This window comes from Mauremys reevesii, linkage group 4 (assembly GCF_016161935.1).
Source record: "Mauremys reevesii isolate NIE-2019 linkage group 4, ASM1616193v1, whole genome shotgun sequence".
Taxonomy (NCBI): Eukaryota; Metazoa; Chordata; order Testudines; family Geoemydidae; genus Mauremys; species Mauremys reevesii.
Window position 1 is genome coordinate 12,551,119 of NC_052626.1, and position 24,524 is coordinate 12,575,642.

General features: G+C 47.9%; 1 long non-coding RNA gene across 1 annotated transcript in view; it reads left to right on the forward strand.

Annotated features, from left to right (window-relative positions):
- The window catches only part of LOC120405324, a 38,920-nt gene extending 14,848 nt beyond the window's left edge, over positions 1-24,072 (forward strand). The window contains exon 3 of the long non-coding RNA XR_005598496.1: positions 23,786-24,072. This is a non-coding gene — a long non-coding RNA (uncharacterized LOC120405324). The remainder of the gene's footprint in view (positions 1-23,785) is intronic.
- The last annotated feature ends 452 nt before the right edge of the window (positions 24,073-24,524 follow it).

Sequence of the window (24,524 nt, forward strand, 5' to 3'; positions counted from 1 at the left end):
CAATATTATTATTATTATTAATTATTGATTTGTATGAATGTAGCGTCTAGAGGCCCTAGTCACAGACCAGGACCCCATTGTGCTGCCCCTGATGGGCTTACAAGCTAAGTACAAGACAAGAGACAGCAGATGGATACAGACAGGCTGATAGAGGCGTACCAAGAAACAATGAGACAATACTGAGCAGCAGCCGTCTCTGCACATTGGCAGCCTAGTATCAGGAATGCCAAATTGAGTCATCTGTGGTTTTTCTAGGACCTCTGTGGGAGGTCTCAGCAATGTTTGCCATAAACTCTAGCACCTTAACTGAAGGTGCATGGGTGATAAATCTTGAACAAAGACTCTCTTTATCCAAAATGCTAATTAGGCCTTGGAGTTTAATAAGTGTAAACCAGGGGTCCCCAACGCAGTGCCCGCGGGCACCAAGGCACTAATGGGGGCATCTAAGTGCGCCCGCATACTGGCCGGTGGACGAGCATCCACTGAAATGCCACTGAAATTCGGTGGCATTTCGGCAGCGCCACCTCTGGATGCCGCAGTTTGCCGCCGACAAGCAGCAGCATCCAGAAGTATCTGCCTGAGGCTGTGGCTACACTTAGCACTTCAAAGCGCTGCCGCGGTAGCGCTGCCGCGGCAGCGCTTTGAAGCGCTAAGTGTAGTCAAAGCACCAGCGCTGGGAGAGAGCTCTCCCAGCGCTGTCCGTACTCCACCTCCCTGTGGGGAATAACGGACAGCACTGGGAGCCGCGCTCCCAGCGCTGGGGCTTTGACCACACTGGCACTTTGCAGCGCCGCAATTTGCAGCGCTGGAGACAGGGGCGGCTCTAGGCACCAGCAAAACAAGCTGGTGCCTAGGGCGGCAAACTCTAGGGGGCGTCCCCTGCGGCCGGGGGGGGGGGCAGGCTGGGCCGGTGCACCTGCCGCAGTCATGCCTGCGGGAGGTCCACCGGAGCCCCGGGCTGACCGGACCTGCCGCAGGCATGACTGCGGAGGGGGCGCTCGTCCCGCGGCTCGGCTGGACCTCCCGCAGGCATGGCTGCGGCAGCTCAAGCGGAGCCGCCGGTCCCGCGAACCGTCCGCAGCCGCGGGGGTCCAGCCGAGCCACGTGGGACCAGCGGTCCCTCTGCAGTCATGCCCGCGGGAGGTCCGCGGCTCCGGGGCACCTCCCGCGCATGGCTGCTTGGGGCGGCCAAAAACGTAGAGCCGCCCCTGGCTGGAGAGGGTGTGTTTTCACACCCTGCTGCAGCGCTGCAAATTTGTAAGGCTATGGCTACACTTAAACTTCAAAGCGCTGCCAATCAGCTCCTCTTCCTCCTCCCCAGTGCCTGCAGCCTGCTGTTGATCAGCTGTTCAGCAGCAGGCAGGAGGGGCTGGGGTGCAGAGGGAGGAGCGGGGGTAGGAAGAGGCGGGGTGAGGGCAGGGCATGACCTTAAGGTCATTGAGTCCAGCCCCCTGCCTTCACTAGCAGGACCAATTTTTGCCCCAGATCCCTAAGTGGCCTTCTCAAGGATTGAACTCACAACCCTGGGTTTAGCAGGCCAATGCTCAAACCACTAAGCTATCCCTCCCCCTGCTCAGGTGAAGAGACAGAGCAGGAGTGGGAGGAGTGGTGGGGGGTGGGGCCTTGAGGGAAGGGGTGGCCTGTGAGCAGGGGGCCTGGGGCAGAGCGGGGGTCGAGCACCCCCAGGGAAATCAGAAGGTCAGCACCTGTGGTAGGCGAGACAGTTTTAGAGCTATGGAACATGTAGGCGATGGCGTTCCAAAACAATTGGAAGTGAAATAGGTTCACCATAAGCGGGCGAGTCTCAAAGCTAAATCAGCCAACACTGAGAACAATCATCTGTTGCCCCAGTGGAGCCCTGGGTTTATAGTCTGGGGCAGATGCAGACTTGAGCATTTGCAAAGACCACAGAACCCCAAGAGAAGTTCCCCTGGGCTGAGAGACAATAGTCTGTAACTGTATATAAGCAGGGTCTGAATGAGCTCTCCCCTGACATCTAGTGAGGAGCTGGGGAAGAGGACTGCAGGACTGACCTTGTTTGCATGGACACACCCACACTGCCTGGGTGCTCAGCATGATGGGATGGCTTTGCCCAAATGATCACTTTTGGCTGGTGTTGGGTCAGAAATCACTTTGTTATCAAGGCAAGGGTACTAAAGGGTTATTATCCTTGTTGTGTGAATCAAGGGTGGCAGAACTCTGGCATGCCCTGATTGAGGGAATCACCCTCAACTAAAGAGCACTTGCTAGGTAGGGGAGTAGGGTGCCACAGCTCAGTGAAATTGAGAGGGATGGGCATAGGTGCTTGCATAGAGTGGTGTGAGGGGTTTTAAGTACTGGCTAATCTCTTCTCTTCTCACCCCACCCCACCCCCAGTATAATAACAGTGCTGATTAAGACTCAATGGGGAGTCTTGTTACATGATAGTAGAGCTGAAATCAAGGATAGCCAGGTGTAAGTATTAGGGACAGTATCTTATATGTAAAGCTGCCCAGTTTGCACTAGTACTGAGGCATCCCCACTGAGAGCTGTGTTAAGTGGTGGGATGTGAAGACATCCCATACAGTGGAGGGAGTAGCAAGTGACTGGCAGGGCAGTTGATGCTATAGAGAGCATCTGAACAGCAAAGCGACCAAGGTGACCCTCCCACCTGCACCTCTGAACTCTGAGTCTTCGCTGACCAAGGACAACAACTGTGAGTGGGGTGTGGTGGGGTCGAGGGAGAAGGAAAGGGGACATTAAAGGAACTTTTGGTTGCTGGACTTAAGAACCCGAGGCAAAAGGACACTGCCCAGCGTACTCTGGGGTGGGTCCTTTGCTCGTGGTTTTGTGTTTGTGAATCCTGCTTGCAGCATTTTCCCAAATTAATGTCGGGTGACTTCCCTCCTTTTATTAAAAGTTTCTTTCTACTCTCAGACTCTGTGCTTGCAAGGGGGGAAGTATTGCCTCTTAGAGGCACCCAGGGATGGTATGTAACTGTCCCAGGTTACTGGGTGGGGGCTCGAGTCAGTTCTGTGTTGTATTGTTGAAGAGGAACCCCTGGGCATTGAACCTGGCCCTGGTTGCTGTTGACTCCAACTGGCAGACGGGTTACATGTATAAGAGAAAAGGGCACAAATGTTACCCATTATGGAGGAGATACTCTGCCAATTTGAGTGTCTCAGAAAAGGTGGATCCCAACTGGACTGGAAAAACACTGAAAGGTCTAACCACTGGGTGAGAAATATTTTAGTGGACAGGAAAGCTACTTGCAAATACATATAAGCTATAGATTGTGAGTTACATTTTTCTTTTACCTATAACGTTGTTTCCAAATCCTTACTTTTATTTGAATCTTTCTCTCAAACTCTGTTAAATAAATTTCAATTTGGTTTTACTATAGACATAGCTAAAAGTGCCTTGTGCTCAGGAGAGTGTTGCACTGAGGTGAAACAAACCAGTACGCCGGGGTGCTCTGATTCCATGGAGGCAGCAGATTGGGTGTCCAGGAGATCAGGGACTGGGCACTCAAGTGTAAGAAGGTGGTGTGCTAATTGCTAGGCTGCAGAGGGAAAAAACAGCACTCACAAAGCCTGGAGTTGAGCATTGGTGTTGCCAGCAGTCAACGGTTGGCGTTCCCCCGAGATCTCATCCACTGGGTTCCATAAGAACTCAGTTTGACACCAGTCTTGTGACTCAGGTTCATTTATGTGGCATACAGCAAAGTTGGCCACTTCTGGGACACAGTGGGGTCCATGGTGCTGGGACAGGCAGGAAGCCTGCCTTAGCACCCTGCTGCGCCGCTGACCAGGAGCCGCCCGAGGCAGGGCTGCCCAGAGGATGGGGGCAAAGCAATTTCGGGGACCCCTTCCATAAAAAAAGTTGCAATACTGTAGAATACTATATTCTCGTGGGGGCCCCTGCAGGGCCCGGGGCCTGGGGCAAATTGCCCCCCTCTGGGCAGCCCTGGCCTGAGGTAAGCCTGCACCCCCAGCCCCAATCCCCTGCCCCAGTCCTGAGCCCCCACAAACCCAGAGCCCTCTCCTGCACCCCAAACCCCTTATCCCCAGCCCAGAGCCTGCACTCGCAGCTCAGAGCCCTCTGCCCCAGTCCAGAGACCCCTCCCACACTCTGAACCCCTCATTCCCAGCTCCACCCAGCAGCCTGCACCCCAACCCTCTGCCCCAACCCTCAGCCCCAGCTCCATTGGGTCACTAGCATCAACAATTTTCTTCAATTGGGTCACCAGAAAAAAAGTTTGAAAACCACTGGGCTATATAAACCCCACGCTGGGCCGGAAGGCATTAAAGAACAGTGCTGGGACCAACTAGCCTTGCCCCTGCAACACTGCAGAGCATGCTCCAGCTGGAGAGGAGCTTGAAAAGGGAGCAGCCCACCTCTGAAGGGGGAGGCTGGGGAGGAGGGAAGACCTACCCTGAAGGCTCCTGACAAGGGTGCCGGAGGAGTGTCCTTGAAGGAATAAGACGATATACTGGACCTAGTTGGGGCCAATGGTTTGGCTGCCCTTTTCTTTTCTTTTCTTTTCTTTTCTTTTCTTTTTTCTTTTCTCTTGGCCTGGATGCTGGGAGAGGAAAGCAGCAGTAGGAGGTGACCCAGGAAGGGTAACTCACAAACCACTTTTGGGGACCAGACTCTGTTGACCCTCCTGGGACCCTGGATCAGAATATGTTGGAGTAGGTGAGCCCAGGATCCCCTGGCACTGCCCCCACTACAGGAGGGACCCAGACCACCTGCCTACCTCACCAGAACACTCATGAAAAGAAGACCAGGACTTCAAGACCTACCCATCAAGAAGGGGCACTATGCGCACTAACCACTAGGCTACCTAACCCACCAAGAACTCTATTACAGCTACGTTGAGTTGCTCAGACTCATGCGTAGGGGGTCACCATAAGATGTACCACTCATCCAAAGTTCCATGGCAACCCTTTTCCTTTATATACATTTACCCCTTACACTGCGTTTACTATACATTGCATCACACGTTTTGTGATTGGCTTGGTCACTTTGTAGGAACCAATCGCTGTGCAGTATGCACAACTTCCTCTTTACTTCATCTTATATTGCGGGCTTATTTTATCCATTGTTATCTTGTCCATTGTAAATGGTTCCCTGGGTGTTCCCCCTTATCTTAGCTAGTCCAGACATTCTCTTTCCAGCCTGCTGATCTGTTTACCTCCCTAATCCTGTCTCCCAAGAAATGAGGCCTCATCCATATCCAGTTACTCATGTCAAGCCAGGCCTGCAGCACTAGGTGAAGAGAGTTTTCCTTGGTGGGCACAGACAAGACTCTCTCCTGTTGTGAGCAGGTGGTAGCGACTGACCTCAGTTAACCCTGAAAAGTGTTCCCAGAGGGTATGTACAACGGGTACATTTCTGCAAAGGGGCCTGCAGCATTCCGTCCATGTGCACTGATGGGTAATTATGTTTGCAGTGCCTATACCGTATACACCTAACCATTGCTCACACAAAGGGGTGTGTTTTGCACAAGCTGATGCCTGGAGTGCCCCCAAGGGAGCACATCTGCACCTCAAGCTGTTCAACATGTTTTAATGATGATGTGTGCACACGTGTGTGTGAGAGTTTTTTGGCTGGACTTTTCAAAGGCGTTTGGGTGCCGAACTGCCTTGGCTCTTTGCAAATCCCAGCCCTAATGCTTTAGGCACAGGTTGCAGTACTGCCAGTCCCCAGGGTTCAAAAAATCCCGAGTCAGGCTTCACAAATCAGGAGAGCAGCTTAAAATCATGAGAGTTTAAAAAAAAAAAGTGTCTGTTCTTTCTGTGTGTTTCCTGGTTTCTGAGTGTGCACCGCTCACACTTTCATGCTTTTCTCTGAAACCAGGCTGGCTAGAAATGTACCCGTTTAAAAATGAAAGCCGAGCCTCTCCCCTCCTGACAGGAGGCCAGGCGCTGGGCCTTCAAGAAACCCAACAAATATTGTGAGATGTGTGATGAAATCGCGAGGGGTGGCAGCCTTGAGTCCAGCTGTCCGCTGAAGGCACATTCCTGAATAGGTGGTCTGCAGCCCCGTGATGCCTGGGGAGGGGCTGTACCTCCTGGAGGCCATGTTCTCTTCCTGGAGTACATGGAGGCTTTGTGGGCTGACGTGGAGTAGGTGAGCAGACCCCTGGCCCTGCTTCCTGTCCTTTGGGAACAGGGTCGGCTTTAGGAAGTGCGGGGCCCAATTCGAACATTTTCGGCAGGGATGACTGAAAAAAAAAACATGTAAAAAAAAGCCTTTCATTTCTTAGCAACCAGTTCCCTATAAAAAGTTCTGCCACAGTATGTATTTTTTGTACCAATAGGGTTACCATACGTCCGTATTTTCCTCCCCGATGGCGATTTAAGAACCAAAAAGCCTGACATGTCCGGGAAAATACAGATGTATGTTAACCCTACCTAAAGTTCTTTTTTAAAAAGATGGGCCTGAACTGGAAATGAACTCTGCCACTCCCTGAGGGTGTGCTAGGGTGCACATGTGTGGGTCCCAGCTGCTCCCTGCCCACCTCATTGAAGCAGATGTGCAGGGTTACTTCCCTGGGAACTGCAGGGCACCAGTGGACATGGGGCTGGCTGGAGGCGGGCGGGGAGGGGTCTGGAGGTAGGGTCTGGCTGCAGGCTGGGCAAGGGGTGCGGGGCTGGCTGGAGACAGGGGTGTGTGGGGTGGGCTGGCTGGCTTCAGGCAGGGGGGTGCGGCAGGGGTTAGCTGGAGACAGGGCAGGGGGTGCAGGGCTGGTGCGGGCAGGGCAGGGGCTGGCTGGAGACAGGGCAGGGGGTGCAAGGCTGGCTGGAGACGGGCTGGAGGCAAGGCAGGGGGTGCGGGGCTGGCTGGAGACAGGGGCTGGTGCGGGCTGGAGACAGGGGATGCAAGGCTGGCTGGAGACGGGCAGGCAGCAGGTGCAGGGCTGGCTGCAGACAGGAACTGGTTCAGGCAGGGCAGGGGGTGCGGGGCTGGCTGCAGACAGGAACTGGTTCAGGCAGGGCAGGGGCTGCGGGGCTGGCTGCAGACAGGAACTGGTTCAGGAAGGGCAGGGGGTGCGGGGCTGGTGTGGGCAGGGGGTGCAGCAGGGGTTGGCTGCGGGCAGCTGGTGCAGGTACAGGGGGTACAGCCCATCCTGTATGGTGAGTGCCCCCTCCTCCTCCCTCCCCCACCAGGGTAGCAGCAGCAGCCTGGGGCTCAGGGGCTATTTAAAGGGCCCAGGGCTCCCCTGCTTCCACTGCCCCAGCCCTGTAAATAGCCGCGGGAGCCCTGGGGAAGGGGCGGGGCTCCGGGGGCTATTTAAAGGACCGGGGCAGCAGAGGCAGCTGAAGCCCCGGCCCTTTAAATATCCCCCAGAGCCCCCCGCTACCCCAGGGCTCTGGGGGTATTTAAAAGGCCTGGGGCTCCCCTTCTTCTACTGCTCCAGCTCTTTAAATAGGCACGGGAACCCTGGGGAAGCAGTGGGGCTCCAGTGGCTATTTAAAGGGCTGGGGCGGTAGAAGCGATGGGAGCCCCAGACTTTTTAAATAGCCCCCAAAGCCCCACAGCCCTACCCCAGGGCTCCAGCAGTGGTGCTCTGGTGGCAATTTAAAGGGCCTGTGGCTCCAGCCCCTGCTGGGGCCCCCAGGCCTTTTAAATTGCCCCCTGGGGAAGCTGGGCCACCCTGGTACAGCGCACTGGCTTTTGCCGGTACGCTGTACTGGGGTTTGGGCATGGGGCCCTCTTAGGGGCGGGGCCCGATTCAGGGGAATTGGTTGAATTGGCCTAAAGCCAGCCCTGTTTGGGATGACGAGTGCTCCTCAGGATGGCTGGAAGAAGCAATGGGAATGCAGAGGCTGTGACTCGCTCATGGGAGGCCACTTGCAATGTGGCTCTTAGTCTAGATTTTGGCAAAAGTGTCATATTGCGGCACTGGAGACTGGAGTCTTCTATTTGTCCACTGACTAGGTGCGTTCCCCATCCTGCCCCTCCAACATCCCTTGGTCCCTGACTAGCAAGGGACAAGTCGAGGGGGAAGAGGGTGGCTTTCACATTTTAACAATTACATTGTTTTTCTGTAAAAAGCGACAGAGTCCTGTGGCACCTTATAGACTAACAGATGTATTGGAGCATGAGCTTTCGTGGGTGGATACCCACTTCGTGAAATGAAAATAACAATTAGTCTCAGGGGCACCAAATCTTTGCAGCCATTCAGGGTTATCCATAGAGCCCCAGTCACCACAGTAATTGGGGCATCAAAAACATAACTGTATATTTGTGAAGTCCTATTTCCTTTAAAACAGCCAAAAAAGTATCTGCTCCTCACCCGGAGTTCACATAGTCCCAGTAAAGGTGGAGTAGAGAGAAGGATTTAGAAAGCAGCTTTTCATTAAAACAGGCTTATTCGACATGATCTGTGAAGCCTGAGAATACCAAACCCATTCTTAGTTCTTCACTTGGCTTTTAAAAATGTCTTTGGTGTTGCACATGTAAACATTGTGCTGTCAGTGCACTTGAATAGACACTGGCATCCTTGGAGAAATCATTTCCTCCCATGCCCCCTGCTGGACATTTGCTATTTTACATCCTACGGATAAAAAAAAAATCGACACTGGCTCAATGAACATACTGCTTTATTATTATCACATTAAAAATCCTGTGCGAAAAGAACCTTCAGGTTGCAAAGCCAAGCATTCGAAAGCTAGGAAATGCCAGAATTAAGGCTGCCTGTGAGGTGATATTGGTAAGCGTACTGAGAAAGGGCACATCTCGTACCGTTTTAGGTTATCTCTACTGACTTCCGGAGTGGTGATAAAGCTTTCGGAGGCTCTTCTGTTTTGCATTCTGCAATCTGAGTGCATGGGTTGTTGAGCATCTTGGGAGGGAAGAGAGAGGACTGGCTGAACGACCCAGGACTCTATACCTGGCAGAACTTGGTGACTCTATTAGAAGGGTGGAGACTCTCTTGGCATGCACCGGGCAAGGGGGAAGGGAAGCTCAAATGTGGATCACACCCAAGGGTCACCTGCCACGCACATGAAAGTTCCAAAACCTCTCTCCTCTGGTACCACAGCACAACTGGTACCACTAATGATGCAGCCTCCGGTCGCCAAGACCGCGGGGTGCTGAATCAGGATGGTTGTAAACACATGCTTCAAGTTCAGCTTGTGCTCAAATTCTTCACTGGCTCGGGGCCTGCACAGGATGCAGTCAGGGCCACCCCTAGCTATTCTGGGGCCCTACACAGTTGTCCACCCTGCAGGGGGAGAGGGTGTGGGGCCCCAGGTCTCTGTGGGGGGGAAGGGGGAGGGGGCGAGGAGCAGGTCCCAGGCCTCCGTGGGGGACAAGTGGGCCCCAGGCCTCCATGGGGGGGGCTGGCTTGGGGGGCAGGGGGGAACCACTCTCCAGCGGCATGGCTGGTGCTGGGTCGCTGCACTCCCACCGCCGGTGAGTGCAGCCCTGGCCCTGCTGCAGAGCTCAGGGGAGTGGGGGCGGGGTGGGAGCAGGAGGAGGCAGGGCTGGGGCACGGGTGGGGCGGAGGCGGAGCAGGGGTGGGGGCCCTGGGGAAGAGCTGGAGCAGGGGCTGGAGCAGCACGCAGCTGCGTACTTTGCGTATGGGTAAGGACGGCCCTGGATGCAGTACCTGGGAATTCTCAATCCTTCTGGAGCGAATTACATTAGTGGGGAGGCCAAGAAAAAAACCTAAAAGAGGGACCCTCATTAAAAATCAAGCATCCCCTCTTGCTCTCTTTTACAGTAATGATCTGTGATGGGGGTATAACCCCCCCAGGAAGGGGTTACAGAGCAGGCGTTGCCTCAGTGAGCCCCACCCTGCTACACTGGGCCTGAGAGATGGACATAAAAGGGGAGACGCCCAGCAGCTGAGCTCTGACAGGGGAGGAGAACAGATTGGTTGCTCCTGTGTTGGGGCCAGAAGTCCTTCTGGAGATTGGTCTGCAGCCTGCCCGAGCCCCTGGCAGGGTCCTAGTCACAGATAGGCCTATCAGCCCCAGTGCCAGAGGCCCTCAGAAGACTAAAGGCCTCTTCAGATTTTACATATTTCATCTTCCATTGTTTTATGTACAGGGCCTTAAAATTCACATGGATCCTATGCTCATCACTAAGAGCGCAGGAAATGCTGTGAACAATTGTACATTTTTTCTTTAATAACACTGGAACCCCTCCACCCACACACACACCCCACATACGCATTGAAAGTGGTTTGTATTTCTAACACGTGACTTGACTGGTTTTAGACAAATGCCAACGTGCCGGAGCTGCGACGTTAGTATGCACATTGATGCTCGTACCACTGTGTGCTTGCCCAGGCCATGCATGCTGGAGTTAAAGGCATATTCTAGCTGTTCCTGCGATGTTACTCTGCAAAGCGTGGCTTTGTGTGCCAACCGCTGCTCTCGAGTCAGGGTGCTAAATGGAAACAGGAAGAAAAAAAGAAAAATGTTTAAAAGAAGCAGTTTTATTTGAAAAAATTCCAAACCTCAAGCTTGGCGTGTTTTTAAAAATCCCAGAGAAGCCCCCACAAGAAATGTGTGAAGAGGCTGAAAAGATGACAGGGAACGACATGGTCCATCTGGAGCTGGTAATGGTTGAAAATTTGCAAGCAGAAGGAAAGACTAGAGCAATACAGCAGCCTATTCAAAGCTGTGCAAGAAGAAAAGGGAACTGTATCTCCCAATGACCAAGTTTCTACACATCCTGCGGAGAAAAACCTGATGAAACTGACAGGCAGTTTTGTGATGCTGAAGGTTCAGCTGTGTGTATACACATGGACGTAGAAAACTTCCTGACTTCTGCCTGGGTAATTACAAAGAAAGGAAGAAATGTTTTCTAAAGAACTTTTTTCATTTTCCCTGCACAACCGGGAAGTGGTTGCACAAGATTGCATCCGACAAAGTGGGTATTCACCCACGAAAGCTCATGCTCCCAAACGTCTGTTAGCCTATAAGGTGCCACAAGACTCTTTGCTGCTTTTACAGATCCAGACTAACACAGCTACCCCTCTGATACTTGAAGATTGGCTTATTTACTGTCCATCTCCTGGAAACGTGTACTGCTTTGCACGCTGATTTCTGGTACGTGGCCTGTTTTTACAGAAGTATTTAACAGAATCCCAGAAATGTAGAGCTAAAAGGGACCTTGCAAGCTCCTCCTGTGCTGAGGCAGGACCAAGTATTGCTAGACCATCCCTGCAAGGTGTTTGTCCAACCTGTTCTTAAAAACCTCCAATGATAGATTCCCAGGCCAGAACGATCTAGTGATTGTCTAGTCTGACCTCCTGTATAGCACCAGACCAAGAATGTCCCCAAAATAATTCTAGAGCAGCTCTTCTAGACAATATCCAATCCTGATTTTAAAATTGTCAGCGATGGAGACTCCATCACGAGCCTTGGTAAATTGTTCCCATGGTTAATGACAGTCACAATTAAAACCGTATGTCTTATTTCTAGGCTTGATTTGTCTAGCTTCAGCTTGCATCCATTGGCTCATGTTGCACCTTTTTCTGTTAGAATGAAGAGCCCGTTATTAAATATTCATTTACCGTGGAGATACTTATAGACTGTGATCAAATCACCCCTTAATCTTCTCTTTGTTAAAATAAATAGATTGAGCTCCTTGAGCATCGCTTTAAGGCAGGTTTTCTAATCCTTTAATCATTCTCATGGCTCTTCTCTGAACCCTCTCCAATTGATCAACATTCTTCTTGAACTGTGGGCACCAGAGCTGGACATAGTTGTCAGACTTTGGGGTGCAATTCAGACCAGGGAGAGGTTGTGTCACCTCTTCATGGCCTATATTAGACCCCTACCATGTCACCTCTATTTTCCCCCTTTTATCTTTACCCAGACACTTTCAACCCAGGGTTGTGAGTTCAATCCTTGAGGGGGCCATTTAGGGAACTGGGGTAAAAATCTGACTGGGGAATTAGTCCTGCTTGGAGCAGGGGGTTGGACTAGATGACCTCCTAAGGTCCCTTCCATCCCTGATATTCTATGATTCAACTGGACTGCCTCCCACCTCCTTCTGGACCTCAGAACAAGTATATTTTCTGATGCATAAGGCAACATCTTGTCCTTTTTTTCCCTGCCTGTCCTTCCTGAACAACCAATTAAGTAATAATTTAGCTTATGAACTAACACTTCTAGTTCCTCCTGTTTATACACAAATCCAAGGAGTATGGGAAATAGACATCTAAGATGTTGAGCAGATTCCCCCACTGATTTCTCTCTTGTTGCTCCTATGACCCTACTGTAATTTTCCATGTTCCCCTCCCCAATATCTAGCCCTCTGGTTAGGTTGCCTTTTATATACTTACCTGTGGGCTTTTGTCACCTGCCCCCTTTGAACCTAGCTTAGAACATAAGAACGGCCATACTAGGTCAAGGAAATCAAAGCACTCCCAATGGTACCAGCTGCACAACTGTGCATTCATCTCCTGGGAAGATAGTCAAGAACACAACCTGCACCCCCAATTAGTCATGGGAAACATCCTGAGTGACTCTCTGAGCACAAGAGGGGTACAGAACACTGAAATTGCACGCTGGCTTGGGTAACACACATAAAATCACTGTCTGATAGGACTGCCTCTGATTTGGCGTGCCAATTTAATTCAAAGCAGCAGCACTGGAGAGATGTTCTTCAGTGTGCAGTGGCAGTTATAACGTTTTTTTAAGTTCTCATGGACTTGGCTTCTGTGGCCAGGGTGAAGTATTAGGCTCCAAAAGCAATGGAAACTATTTGGGGATTTTGGAGCAAATATCACAGAGTTGATCAATTTCTGTCTGACCAGCTGGCTAAATTGGGACAGAAGGGGAAGCCCTCCTACTCGTCCGCAACTATATGTGATAAATTAATTGAACTGATGGGAAAGAAAATGTAAAATACCATCCCAGGAGAATTGCAGCAAGCCAGCTATTTCTCTGTTGTTGAGTCAGTGTTTGTAGACCAGCTCTCATTCATCTTCCAATTTCTCAGTTCAGATGGGCAAATAATTGAGCACTTCATCAGGCTGCAGATCCTTGAGATCCAGAGAGGTGCAAACCAGGGTTAAGTTGTGCTGGCTCTGATAAATAACAGGTTTGGATGTGTCTGTCTGCCATGGGCAATCGTATGATAACCCTACGAGTAGGATGGCTGATTGTTACAATGGTCTGCAGGCTATCTGTCGCGGAATAACCCACTAAGACCGTGTGTGTATATATATATTGCCAAGAAGCATGGGGTTGCATCCCTGATTATCAGGTGTCCCTAAACCTCCAACGGCCAGAAGCTGGGACTGGGAAACAAAGGATGGATCACTCTTAATTGTTCTGTTCTGTTTATTCTCTCCAAAGCATCTGGCACCGGCTACTGTCAGAAGACAGGATCATGAGTAAGTGGACCATTGGTCTCACCCAATAAGGCCATTCTTATGTGTTCTGTGCTGCACATTCCTTAAATTTAGTAGGGCTCAATTGTGTTAACAGTTGCTCAGATGCAGTCAGTTTGGGGAGTTCATGCAATCGTTATACTCTTTCAGTAAAAGGAAAGCTATTTTCCACAATGCAAATACTGACACTAGCCAGAGATTGTTGATTCTCACAAGTCTGTCAGATATGCGATGCTGTAGTCATGCTGATTCTACCTAGGCATTTTGTCTAAACTAGAGAGGTATTCTACAAGCCTTGGAAGACCTGTCAAAAGATACAAATTGGGCACCTGACACTCATTTAAATGCAGCTTCTCTTCCGAAGAAAATGGGCCAATTGGAGTCCCATTTCATGGCATACTTTTGGATCACTGGGCTTCAGCAGCTCAAACTGACCAGCATCCGGCTACAGAAAATGGACGTAGATCTAACTACTGCTGTTAATTTACTGTGCTTCCTAGAAACATTTCTTGCAATGTTGCGTGACCAGTCTGAGGATTTTGAATTCAGTGCAAAATGTGCAGTGCTACTTCTCAGTACTATCAACACAAGTTGCATCCTTCTTGTAAAAGAAAACAGTTTGAGGATGAGTCTTAAGAGGTCAAGCCAGTACTCGAAGGAAGCCATCAATTTTGCATTGAAATATTTTTGGTCATAACTGACAAACTTACAGCTTGTCTACATCACTGACTGGATGCTTACAATGTGCTGTATGAAAGCTGTGGTGCAAAGGCACCAATAAGGTAGGGTGTGGGGGCTGCCTCGCTCCCTGCCCCCTCTCCCCCTTCCCCCACCCCCGAGTGATTAAGATTAGAGAAGACTGGTAATTAAATTAAGGATCTGGAAGTCGTTAGATTAATCAGTAAAACAAGAATCCCTCTGCGGGTGGTGTGGGGAGAGAGAGTTTGAAGGGAGAACGCAGAGGGACTCAAAAGAAATACAGCCAAGCCCTCTGAGCCAAGGTTACATTCAGAAAAGAGGAAGATTTGAGGGGGGCAGGTGAAAAGAAGGGGCCAGAACCCAGGGAAGGGCTAGCAGTGATATACAGAAGTCCCCACGCTACCTGTGGTACTTATGTGGCCCCATCACCATAGTATCTGAGCACCTCACATCACAGCCCCTCGGTGAGGTAGAGCCGTGCTGTTATCCCCACTGTACAGATGGGCCAATGAGGCACAGAGAGACTAACTGCCAGATTTTCAAAGGTATTTAGGCACCAAGTGGGATTTTCAAAAGCGTATAGAAGGTTAGGTGCTTTGTAAACCTCACTAGATGCCTAGCTGCATCTTTGGGTGCCTAAAAACCTTTGAAACTCTGTCCCTAAGGCACTGGCCTGAGGTGATACAGGAAGTCCATGGTGGAGCAGGGAGTAGAACCCAGGTCTCTCAGGGCTAGCTCCCTATCTACTGGAGCAGCCTTTCTTTCTGCTGCATGCTGCAAAAAGAGAGGCCTCTGATGGATGGAAGCAAAACCAAGGAAGCCAGTTCTCTGAGACTCCAGCAATTGGTCCCAAGTGATTGGGAAGGATGTCATGGTTGACAATATGAAAAGCAGCACGGAGGTCAGGAAGGACGGAGAAAGAAAGCGAATGAGAGTCAGATGAAAGCAGCAAAGAATCCTGTGGCACCTTATAGACTAACAGACGTTTTGCAGCATGAGCTTTCGTGGGTGAATACCCACTTCGTCGGATGCAAGTCTTGCATCCGACGAAGTGGGTATTCACCCACGAAAGCTCATGCTGCAAAACGTCTGTTAGTCTATAAGGTGCCACAGGATTCTTTGCTGCTTTTACAGATCCAGATTAACACGGCTACCCCTCTGATAGATGAAAGGAGAGCACTTAACCACCAATGGACGGCAGGTTCTGCCCCAGGCTGGGTTGTACAGCAATGCCTGTTGTGCAATTTTAGATTTTAACTGAAAACCATTTTGTTTCGTCATTTTTTGTTCTGAGTTTGAGAAAAGAAAGGAAAGAGAAAGTGTCCTATGAGTATCAGATGTGATTATACATCAAACTCTTAGCGTTTCAGCTGTATTCAGACCATTTCCAGCACAAAGAAGAGAAACTGCATCCACAGAATCCATAAAGTCGACGATTATTGTCCAGATTTGTGTTATTCACTGGGCACCATCTGTGTGCTCAGCACTGGTCAGAATATTCCAGAAAATGTAGTCCCTGAGCCAACGCATAGAAGATGTGTAACTGGATAAGATGGCGCCGATATTTAAGTATGAAGCGTATCATTATTGACCAGACATGTTATCACATGTTCACTGTGATGTTTATATCTATGAGTGGAGGTACTGATGGCAATAGAAGTTTGAGGAGAGACTCTCAACTTTCTCTTGAGACTCAAGAGCTAAGGCAGAGCACCTGCACCTCATTTATTTTCTTTTCTTTTCTTTTCAGCCATGATATACCTCAGACGCCTCAATTTTTTCCCCAATTTTAAACTCAAATTTTTTCTTGGTTTTTTTTTTTATAATTCTATAAAATTCTGTGCAACTCACACTCACTATAGTGTGTTTAGTGTTTTACTCTAGGCAAAAATAACTAGCCTTAAAAAAAAAGTAGAAGTGAAACTCATGAACTTTTCATATTAGTTCAAAATCAACATTCAATAATTATTGTTTTCCTTAGCCCCCCTGCTGCTGGAGTCAATATGCGATGATTTCAGCCTTTTCCCTTAAAGAAGAGAAAATTTTCTAGCTCTTTGTGGCTCTGGAGAAAAGAAAAAAATAAAGTAAAGTGTAACTAAAAAAGTAAAAAAAAAATAAAAAAAAAATAAACACCAAATAAATCATGATTTAATCTCTCATTATTATTTTTCAATCATTGATTTTTTTTTTTTTTTGCTTCTTTTTTTTTTTTTTGATTTTTGGGGTTAGTAAAAGGAAAAAAAGTGAAAGAAAGTCAGTCATTTTTTTCCTGTTTATTTTCTAGTTTGTTATTCTATAGATTGTGTGTAGGACCTTAGCAGGAGACTCCCAGGTATAAATGAAGTAGTGCCCTTGCCCTAATAGGATGTTTTTAAAAAAAATCATCTCAATATTCAACCTGACTACAAAAAAAAAAAAAAAGTCATCTAAGTTTTCCTTTCCATTGTTGTATTTGTTTGTTTGTAATAAGAGTTAAAAATTAGAAATTAATTAAAAAATTAAAAATTTAAAACCTATAAGTGTGACTTGACAAGACACACAAAAAAAAAAAATTAGTATAGAATTGTGGGGGTTTAATTATTTTTTTTTTTTTTTTATATATTTAATTATTTATTATTAGACAACAACACTGTATCTAAGTTATATTATGCAAAAAAAGGTTTTCAAGTTGCCTCCTCCCTCTGGAATCACGGGTTAAAGTTGCCCTCCCCCCACCAGAATCTGGATTGGTGCCCCCCCCCCCCTGTGTGTCCTCCTAAAAAAAAAGCTGGATGTCAGTAGGGTAGGTTTGCAGTGCAGTGTGTGCTGCTGTTGCTTACCCACAAATACTTTCCTGACAGACTCTTTCAGTTCTTTGCACAAAACGAGATAGATAAGCCTACAGATGCACTCGATCGGATGCTCCGGCACAGTTGTCTTCGGTCTACATTTCCTAATGTTGACTTTGCCCTACAAATTGTTCTTACCATATCCGGGACTAACTGGGAAGTATGGCAGTCATTTTCGAGGATAAAAAACTTAACTGAGATCCATAATGCAGCAAAGCCCCTTGAATGCTTTGTCCTTCTTGGCAGTAGAATCAGAGTTGATCTAAGAACTGAATTTTGACAACCTAATCCCTGACTTTAGTTTGCTTAAAGTTAGGAAGAAAACAGTTGCATAAAAAGGTATTAATCATGTTGTATTGGTTTTAAATTCAGAAAAATGCCCATAGCAAAAGCATTTGTTTTATTCACCTATCAGATGCACCATTGGCTACATTATGCTAACTATTGTGTAGGTCTGTTATTGTATTTCACAGTTATTTGTGTTTAAAACAAGTTGCTTTATCTCAACATCAAACAATAGTTGTAATGTCTTTATCAAAAACAAAAATTAACATAATCTTAATTTGTGTTAAAAGCCTGAAGGATAAGCTAAATTATGATTTATGTGTTGCATGAAATATTACATTTCTATCAAATATCAGACAATAGAATAGTGCTTATCTGGTTTCCAGAATTGCCTGTTTTGATACCAACGCCTATTTTTGGTCTTCTGTTTTGGAGAAGGACTGGGAAGGTGAAAAAGTTGGGTAGTAAATTGTTAGTGATCATAAATTTCACTTTAGTGAACAGTGTTGTATCTATTTTCTACTATACTTGGCTTCAGCAGTAGTCTGTACATGAAACCAGATCGCTCTCTTTCTGCACCAGGCAGTGCTTCTGTGGAAACCTATTAGCTGGAAATGCTAATTGCTCGCTAAAACAAAGTTTTAATGTCTTAATGTGTGGGGTGTTCCCTTATTCTGTTCATTCTCTAATTAACACATTTTTAATCATATTGGGAAATTGTATTTATTTATTTTTTTTAACCAGGATGTGTTGCGTGGGGGGCGGGAGTTGCCTCAGAATATTCTGGGTCCAGGGCCCCAAGAGTTCTTAATCCAGTCCAGGCTCTTAGGTAGGAGAGTGGGCCTGGCTGGATCGTAGGTTTGACTGAGGCTCAGGATCCTTGTGTTGGGAGAGGACACGACAGCTGGTCACTCTGCCTGCAAGGAAGGGGGCTGAAGGCTGAGCCGGCTGGGCTGAAGATTCTTTTGTTTGGTATGTCTGTTGGATTTTGACTGATGGACTCTGTTAGCCTGGATGAGGTTGAACTCTCATATGTGATTTGGCCAGAGGGCTAAGCTCCATCTACAGTGGAAGTGGGTTGAAGACCACGTGGGGAAACTGAGGCACCACCATTGCACTCCATGAGGGGGGCACACTGGGATGGCACCTCTGTCACATGGTCCCAAACCTTGAGTGCACATTACAGTAGGTTGGGAGAACTCTAGGCTAGGGAACTGTTGCACTTTCATTAGAACAAGAGGAGCTAGGACAGTTCAGTGGCTATTTCAAATGATGAACCATAGAAGGTGCTGATGGAGTGGAAGGGAGGGGTGCTAAGCAGTGCCAGTATCACTGGTGAGTGTATAGGTGTGGTTGGTAGAACTGAGATGGCTGATGCATTATGGGCCATATTTTCAAAAGTGTGCAGAGCATTGGGTGTGGAGAGCTTAAGAAAATCTGGCTCCAACGCTGGGTACAGAGCACTTGACAATCTGGCCCTGAGCTAGAGCTGATTGGGACCTTTTCACGGAAATGTATTTTTGTCAAAATATGCCATGTCATGGAAGCTGAGCCATGCCATGTGCATTTTGGCAAAGGGGAGGGTGGGGCATTGGAAACCTGAGCTTTTTGAGCCAACCACAGTTATTTGACATCATTCCATCTTGCAAGGCTTTTGGTTTCATTTCAATGTGGAACAGAAATAAATTCTGAAAGCTCAAAAGTTGCCATGTAATGGAATTGTTGTCCTGGGGGCCGGGCCATCTCTGCCCTGAGCTCTTCTGAAAGGCTGGTCCTATGGACCAAAGCAGGGGTTGGCAACCTTTCAGAAGTGGGGTGCCGAGTCTTCATTTATTCACTCTCATTTAAGGTTTTGTGTGCCAGTAATACATTTTAACGTTTTTAGAAGGTCTCTTTCTATAAGTCTATAATATAGAACTAAACTATTGTTGTATGTAAAGTAAATAAGGTTTTTAAAATGTTTAAGAAGTTTCATTTAAAATTAAATTAAAATGCAGAGCCCCCCAGACCGGGCAGTGTGAGTGCCACTGCGTGCCATAGGTTGCCTACCCCTGGACCAAAGTAATCCGTTTAAAAACTGTGCAGGAAACTATCCGGTGCTTCTACCAAACAGTAGGTGTCAGTGTTGCTGCTTGTTAGATAAATATCACTCCTATTGGAAACAGCTCTGTATCTGAAGAGGCTCTAGATATGAAGTGATGCTAGACATCTTTGTTTTTAAAATTGTTCTTTGAACAAATGACCAAAGTTCATCAGTTACTGATCTCTGAGTAGTTCTTGCTCTCGATTGCTGCAGCTCTGTAGGGGACAAAGATTCTCTCTTTCATCCATTTAGAATGCCCAAAAATGTAAACAGGAAGAAAAAGGCCATACAAGCCTGCAAATCTATCACAACTGGTATTCCAATTCCTCGCTGCCATCTAGCATTCGGCCATCTCCTCACTGTGATTTCCTCCTTCCTACCCATTTAGGATCTTGAGCTGTTTCTGCTGTGTTTTATTTTTAAAGCATCACGATGGAACATTTTTTAAAAGGAATCCATATCTGTTCACATGTACAGATAAGTGTATGGGGATGGCGTCTCTGTGTATCTCTAGCTGTATATTTTATCACACCTCTCCAGTGCAGCTATTTTTAGGTATGTTGTGTATTTATGTGGTGTTTCATTTCCCCTCTTTTTACGATAGATGCCCCATGCATCACAGCCTGGGATTTCCCTTGCTCTGCCCAAGGCATGTGCCAAGAGACCTTTGATACTCCCTTTATTTTAACCAACTCTCTAATTACATTTGTCCCCAAAGAGGAAAACCACCTTGTTAATTACTCTGGATGGGGGGTTTTCTTTAACGCTGGGATTTTAAAAGTCCATATGTGCTCACGGAGTGAGTGAGACCCTGCATTGTAAAGCAGCCATATGTTAGATACAATAGGCTTCCCCTAGAAAGTAAAACACAAATTAAACTACCAAAAGCTCTGGTTATATAGGTTAAAATCTTGCCAATGATCCTAATACAGAGGGACAGTTCCCACTTATTTAGTAAAATTCCTTATAATGTTTCCAATCTGTTCTGCCAATAAGCTTTGCTTCTCCGATGTATTATAGTGGAGCTAAGATATTTCCCTGGTTTTTCCTCACTACTTGTCCTTATGGCTTTCCAGCAGTGGCATTGGCATGGATGCTGTATGTATGTCGAAAGCCCCAGAAAGAGGCACGGGTCACTTGCAGGTTTAACCTAGTATGAACGGTGGATTCTCTGTAACTCGAAGTCTTTAAACCATGATTTGAGGATTTCAGTAATTTAGCTAGAGGTTAGGGGTCTATTCCAGGAGTGAGTGGGTGAGGTTCTGTGACCTGCAATGTGCAGGAGGTCAGATTAGATGATTGTGATGGTCCCTTCTGACCTTAAAGTCTCTCTGAGAGATCCTGCAGGAGGTGTAAGAATTGGCGTGTGATTTTTTAGGTATAATATAAAAGGGGAAAGTAGGCAGCTGGCGCCTGTGGCCTCTCCAGCAGTTGATTCCTTTCATCTGGTTCTTTAGGCATGCTGCGACCACCCCAAGCACATCTTCTAGGCCGGGGTGGGCAAACTTTTTGGTCCGAGAGCCACATCGGGGTGCGAAACTGTATGGAGGGCCAGGTAGGGAAGGCTGAGCCTCCCGAAACAGCCTGGTCCCTGACCCCTATCTGACCCCTCCCACTTTACGCCCCCTGACTGCCCCCCTCAGAACTCCCCACCCATCCAACCTCCCCCCCCCACTCCTTGTCCCCTGACCTCCCCCTCCTGGGACCCCCACTCTAACCACCCCCTGGAACCCCACCCCCTATCCAACCCCCCCCGTTCCCTGTCCCCTGCCCCCCCCCAAACCTCTGCCCCATCCAGCTGCTCCCTGCTCCCTGTCCCCTGACTGCCCCCCACAACCTCCTGCCCCATATCCAACCCCCCGGCCCCCTTACCATGCCACTCAGAGCAGCATGTCTGGAGCTACACCTCCTGGCCGGAGCCACACATACTGCAGTGCTGCCCTGCATGAGTGTGCAGCCCCACCACCCAGAGCGCTGCCCGCACAGCGACGTGGCTGCAGGGGAGGGGGGACAGCAAGGAGGGGCCAGGGCTAGCTGCTCGGCCAGGAGCTCAGGGGCCGGGCAGGACGGTCCCACGGGCTGCAGTTTGCCCACCTCTGTTCTAGGCTGCGACCCCTGGGACAGCTAAGTCACTCCTGTTAAGTTGTTTATGGTGAATTGAGCTGACACATTCATTGCCTGTTTGTTGTTCCTCTTCCTCTAAAAGCTGTCCTTAACCTGCAAGCTCTCAGGGCCAGGCACCATATTTTTTTCAATGTCTGGAACCTGCCTAGCACACCATAGACAGTATCATAAATGTGCGTTGAATAATAATAATATTGTACCATGGGTGTGAGATTGACAGTAACTCCACTACCACTGGGATTTCCAGGCACAGCATTGTGTACATTAAAAAGGCTCATTCTTCCCCCAGTGCACATATTAATGAGCAGAGTGTGTGTGCAATGAGGGGCTACACAGACCCCTCCTTCCCCATCCCTTAGTGATTGCTGTGGTCAACCATCAGCCTTCCCTGTACAATGCAGATAACCATCCTGTCCCAAGCTGCTCAGCTTCCCAGCAGGAGCTGCAGAGGAGACACATGCACAATGCAGCAAATCCTGCTGGGCCAGGTTATACAAACCCCGCCCCAGTAAGGAAGGGGCTAAGGAGCTGCCCTGGCTCCATGTGGCCCCACTCTGCCACATCTGCAAAGGGTGGAGGAGGAGCTCCAAAGAAGAGCAGGCCACTCACTAGAGCAGCAGACAGTGGAGGTGAACTGACCTCAACTCTCAGCTCCTGGGCAGCAGCACAGCAGGAGGGCCAGCTGCCTGGGCCCTCTAGCTGTGGGGACTTCTCCAAACAGCTCGTTACAGAAGGGGCTCACTACACTCAAAAGGTCTGAGACTTTACCTTTGATTTCAGTTGCTTAATGTCTCTATCCACTTGGGAAGGGGAAAGGGGTAGGAAGTGATCCAGGGAAGCAGCAGAACTTAGCTGCCCATCGCTTGGATCCAGATTGGAACCTGGTGGAGTGGGTGGGCCTGGGGTCCCCTACCAGCCCCTGGGTGGTGCAAAAGGTGGAACGCCTACCCCTGATAAAAGAGAATCTGGACAAAAGAAGGCCCTGATGCCAGAAAGGTCAAGATCCCAGGACCTGCACCAAGAGAAGGCCTGGAGCCCCTCACCGCCCTGGGCTGGACTCTTGATGTACTCCAAAAGGGATGGACATAAATATGTGTGACCTGGATGGTGGGCTGAGTGACGGGGAAAAGGCAGACCATCATAGGGCTGGAAAAGCTGTCAGCAGGGTTCACCAGGAAAGAGAGGAACCTGCTATGCCCATGCCTGGCCACAAAGAGATACTGCAGTGAGTGAACTCCTTCATATCTGCTTCGTAACCAAGTCATCCCCATGGCATGTGTTTTTGGGACCTAGTGTGTTCAACTGAGCAACCCAGGATAGTGGAGATGCCAAACCTCACGTTTAACCAATGGTGCAATAGTCTAGTCACACACAGATTTAGTGGCACATCAAGTCGGGTTAGTACATTACAAGGCTCTCTTGCATGACAAACACACATGGAGGTAGGGGTCAGCATCCCTCTTGCAGGTCCATAGAGACCCAAACCACCAAAAATGAAAATCAACCTTCTGCTGGTGGCATCTGACTCTGATAATGAAAATGAACATGCATCGGTCTGCGCTGCTTTGAATCATCATCATCAGCATGGAAGCATGTCCTCTGGAATGGTGGTTGAAGCATGAAGGGAGATATGAATCTTTAGCGCATCTGGCACGTAAATATCTTGCAATGCTGGCTACAACAGTGCCATGCAAACACCTGTTCTCACTTTCAGGTGACATTATAAACAAGAAGCGGGCAGCATTATCTCCTGCAAATTGTAACCAACCTTGTTTGTCTGAGTGACTGGCTGACCAAGAAGCAGGATTGAGTGGACTTGTAGGCTCTAAAGTCTTACATTGTTTTAATTTTGAATGCAGGTTTTTTTGTACATAATTCTACATTTGTAAGTTCAACTTTAATGATAAAGAGATTGCACCACAGTACCCATATGAGCTGAACTGAAAAATATTTTTTTGTTTTTATACAGAGCAAATATTTGTGATAAAAAATAAATATAATGTGAGCCCTGTACACTTTGCATTCTGTGTTGTAATTGATAGTAATATTTGAAAATGTAGTATATATTCAAAAATATTTAAAATAAATGGTATTCCATTGTTGCTTAGCAGCACGATTAATCGCAATTAATTTTTTTAATCGCTTGACAGCCCTAATTCCTATGGAAGATCCAAAAGTAGGCTAAGCCCTTTTAGACATCAATCATTCATTGAATGCGTTTGTCACAAGCCATATTAAAATGACATGCATGGAAAAAGCTGATGGTGAATGATGGAAACTCTGCTATTTCTAATCATTAATATTCCCCAAATCAGACCTGTTCCACCAAGTAATTAATGGAAGTTGCCTCTGAATAATGTAGCCATTTCTTTACTCCACTGCTGTTTCTTTTGCAACTTTGCCTCTTTTCCTGTGTTACAGGTCACAAGGAAACAAGTGAAAGCATCAATCACGCTTCAGATGAGGTCACTGTGAAGATCAGGAGCTAATCCATTAATATTTGACAAAGAACACTGCCAAGTGAACCATATATCAAAGTTGACTGTGCTGTACTGAAACATGCCTCCACAGCAGTGGCATGGAAGACTTCACAGCCAAAACAAAGGGGAAAGGGTGAAATAAACAGCAGAAAGACAGAGTGGGCTAGTGCGCTTGGAGATGGTACAGCCTATCCACCCAGCTATGCAGACTACAGACGTGTAAAGTAGCACTCCGTTCACAGACACAGATCTAGGGAATGGCCAAATCTCTCTAGCAGAGAAAGGTCTAACACAATCCAATGCCTGGAAATTGAAGCTACACAAATTCAGACTGGAAATAAGGTTACATTTTTAATGGGGAATTTAATTAATCGTTGAAACAATTTACCAAGGGTCGTGGTGGATCCTCCATCACTGACAATTTTAAAATCAAGATTCGATGTATTTTTTTCTAAAATATCTGCTCTAGGAATTATTTTGGGGAAGTTATCTGGTACATGTTCTACACAAGGTCAGACTAGATGATCACAATGGTCCCCTCTGGCCTTGGAATCTCTGAATCTGTGAAAAGCCGTGACTCCAAACACTACCAGAATTTGGGGAGATCTCAAATTTGAACCCAGATCTGGATTCAAATATTATGGATTGAGACTCTCTGTATGCAGGTGATACAAATTAGG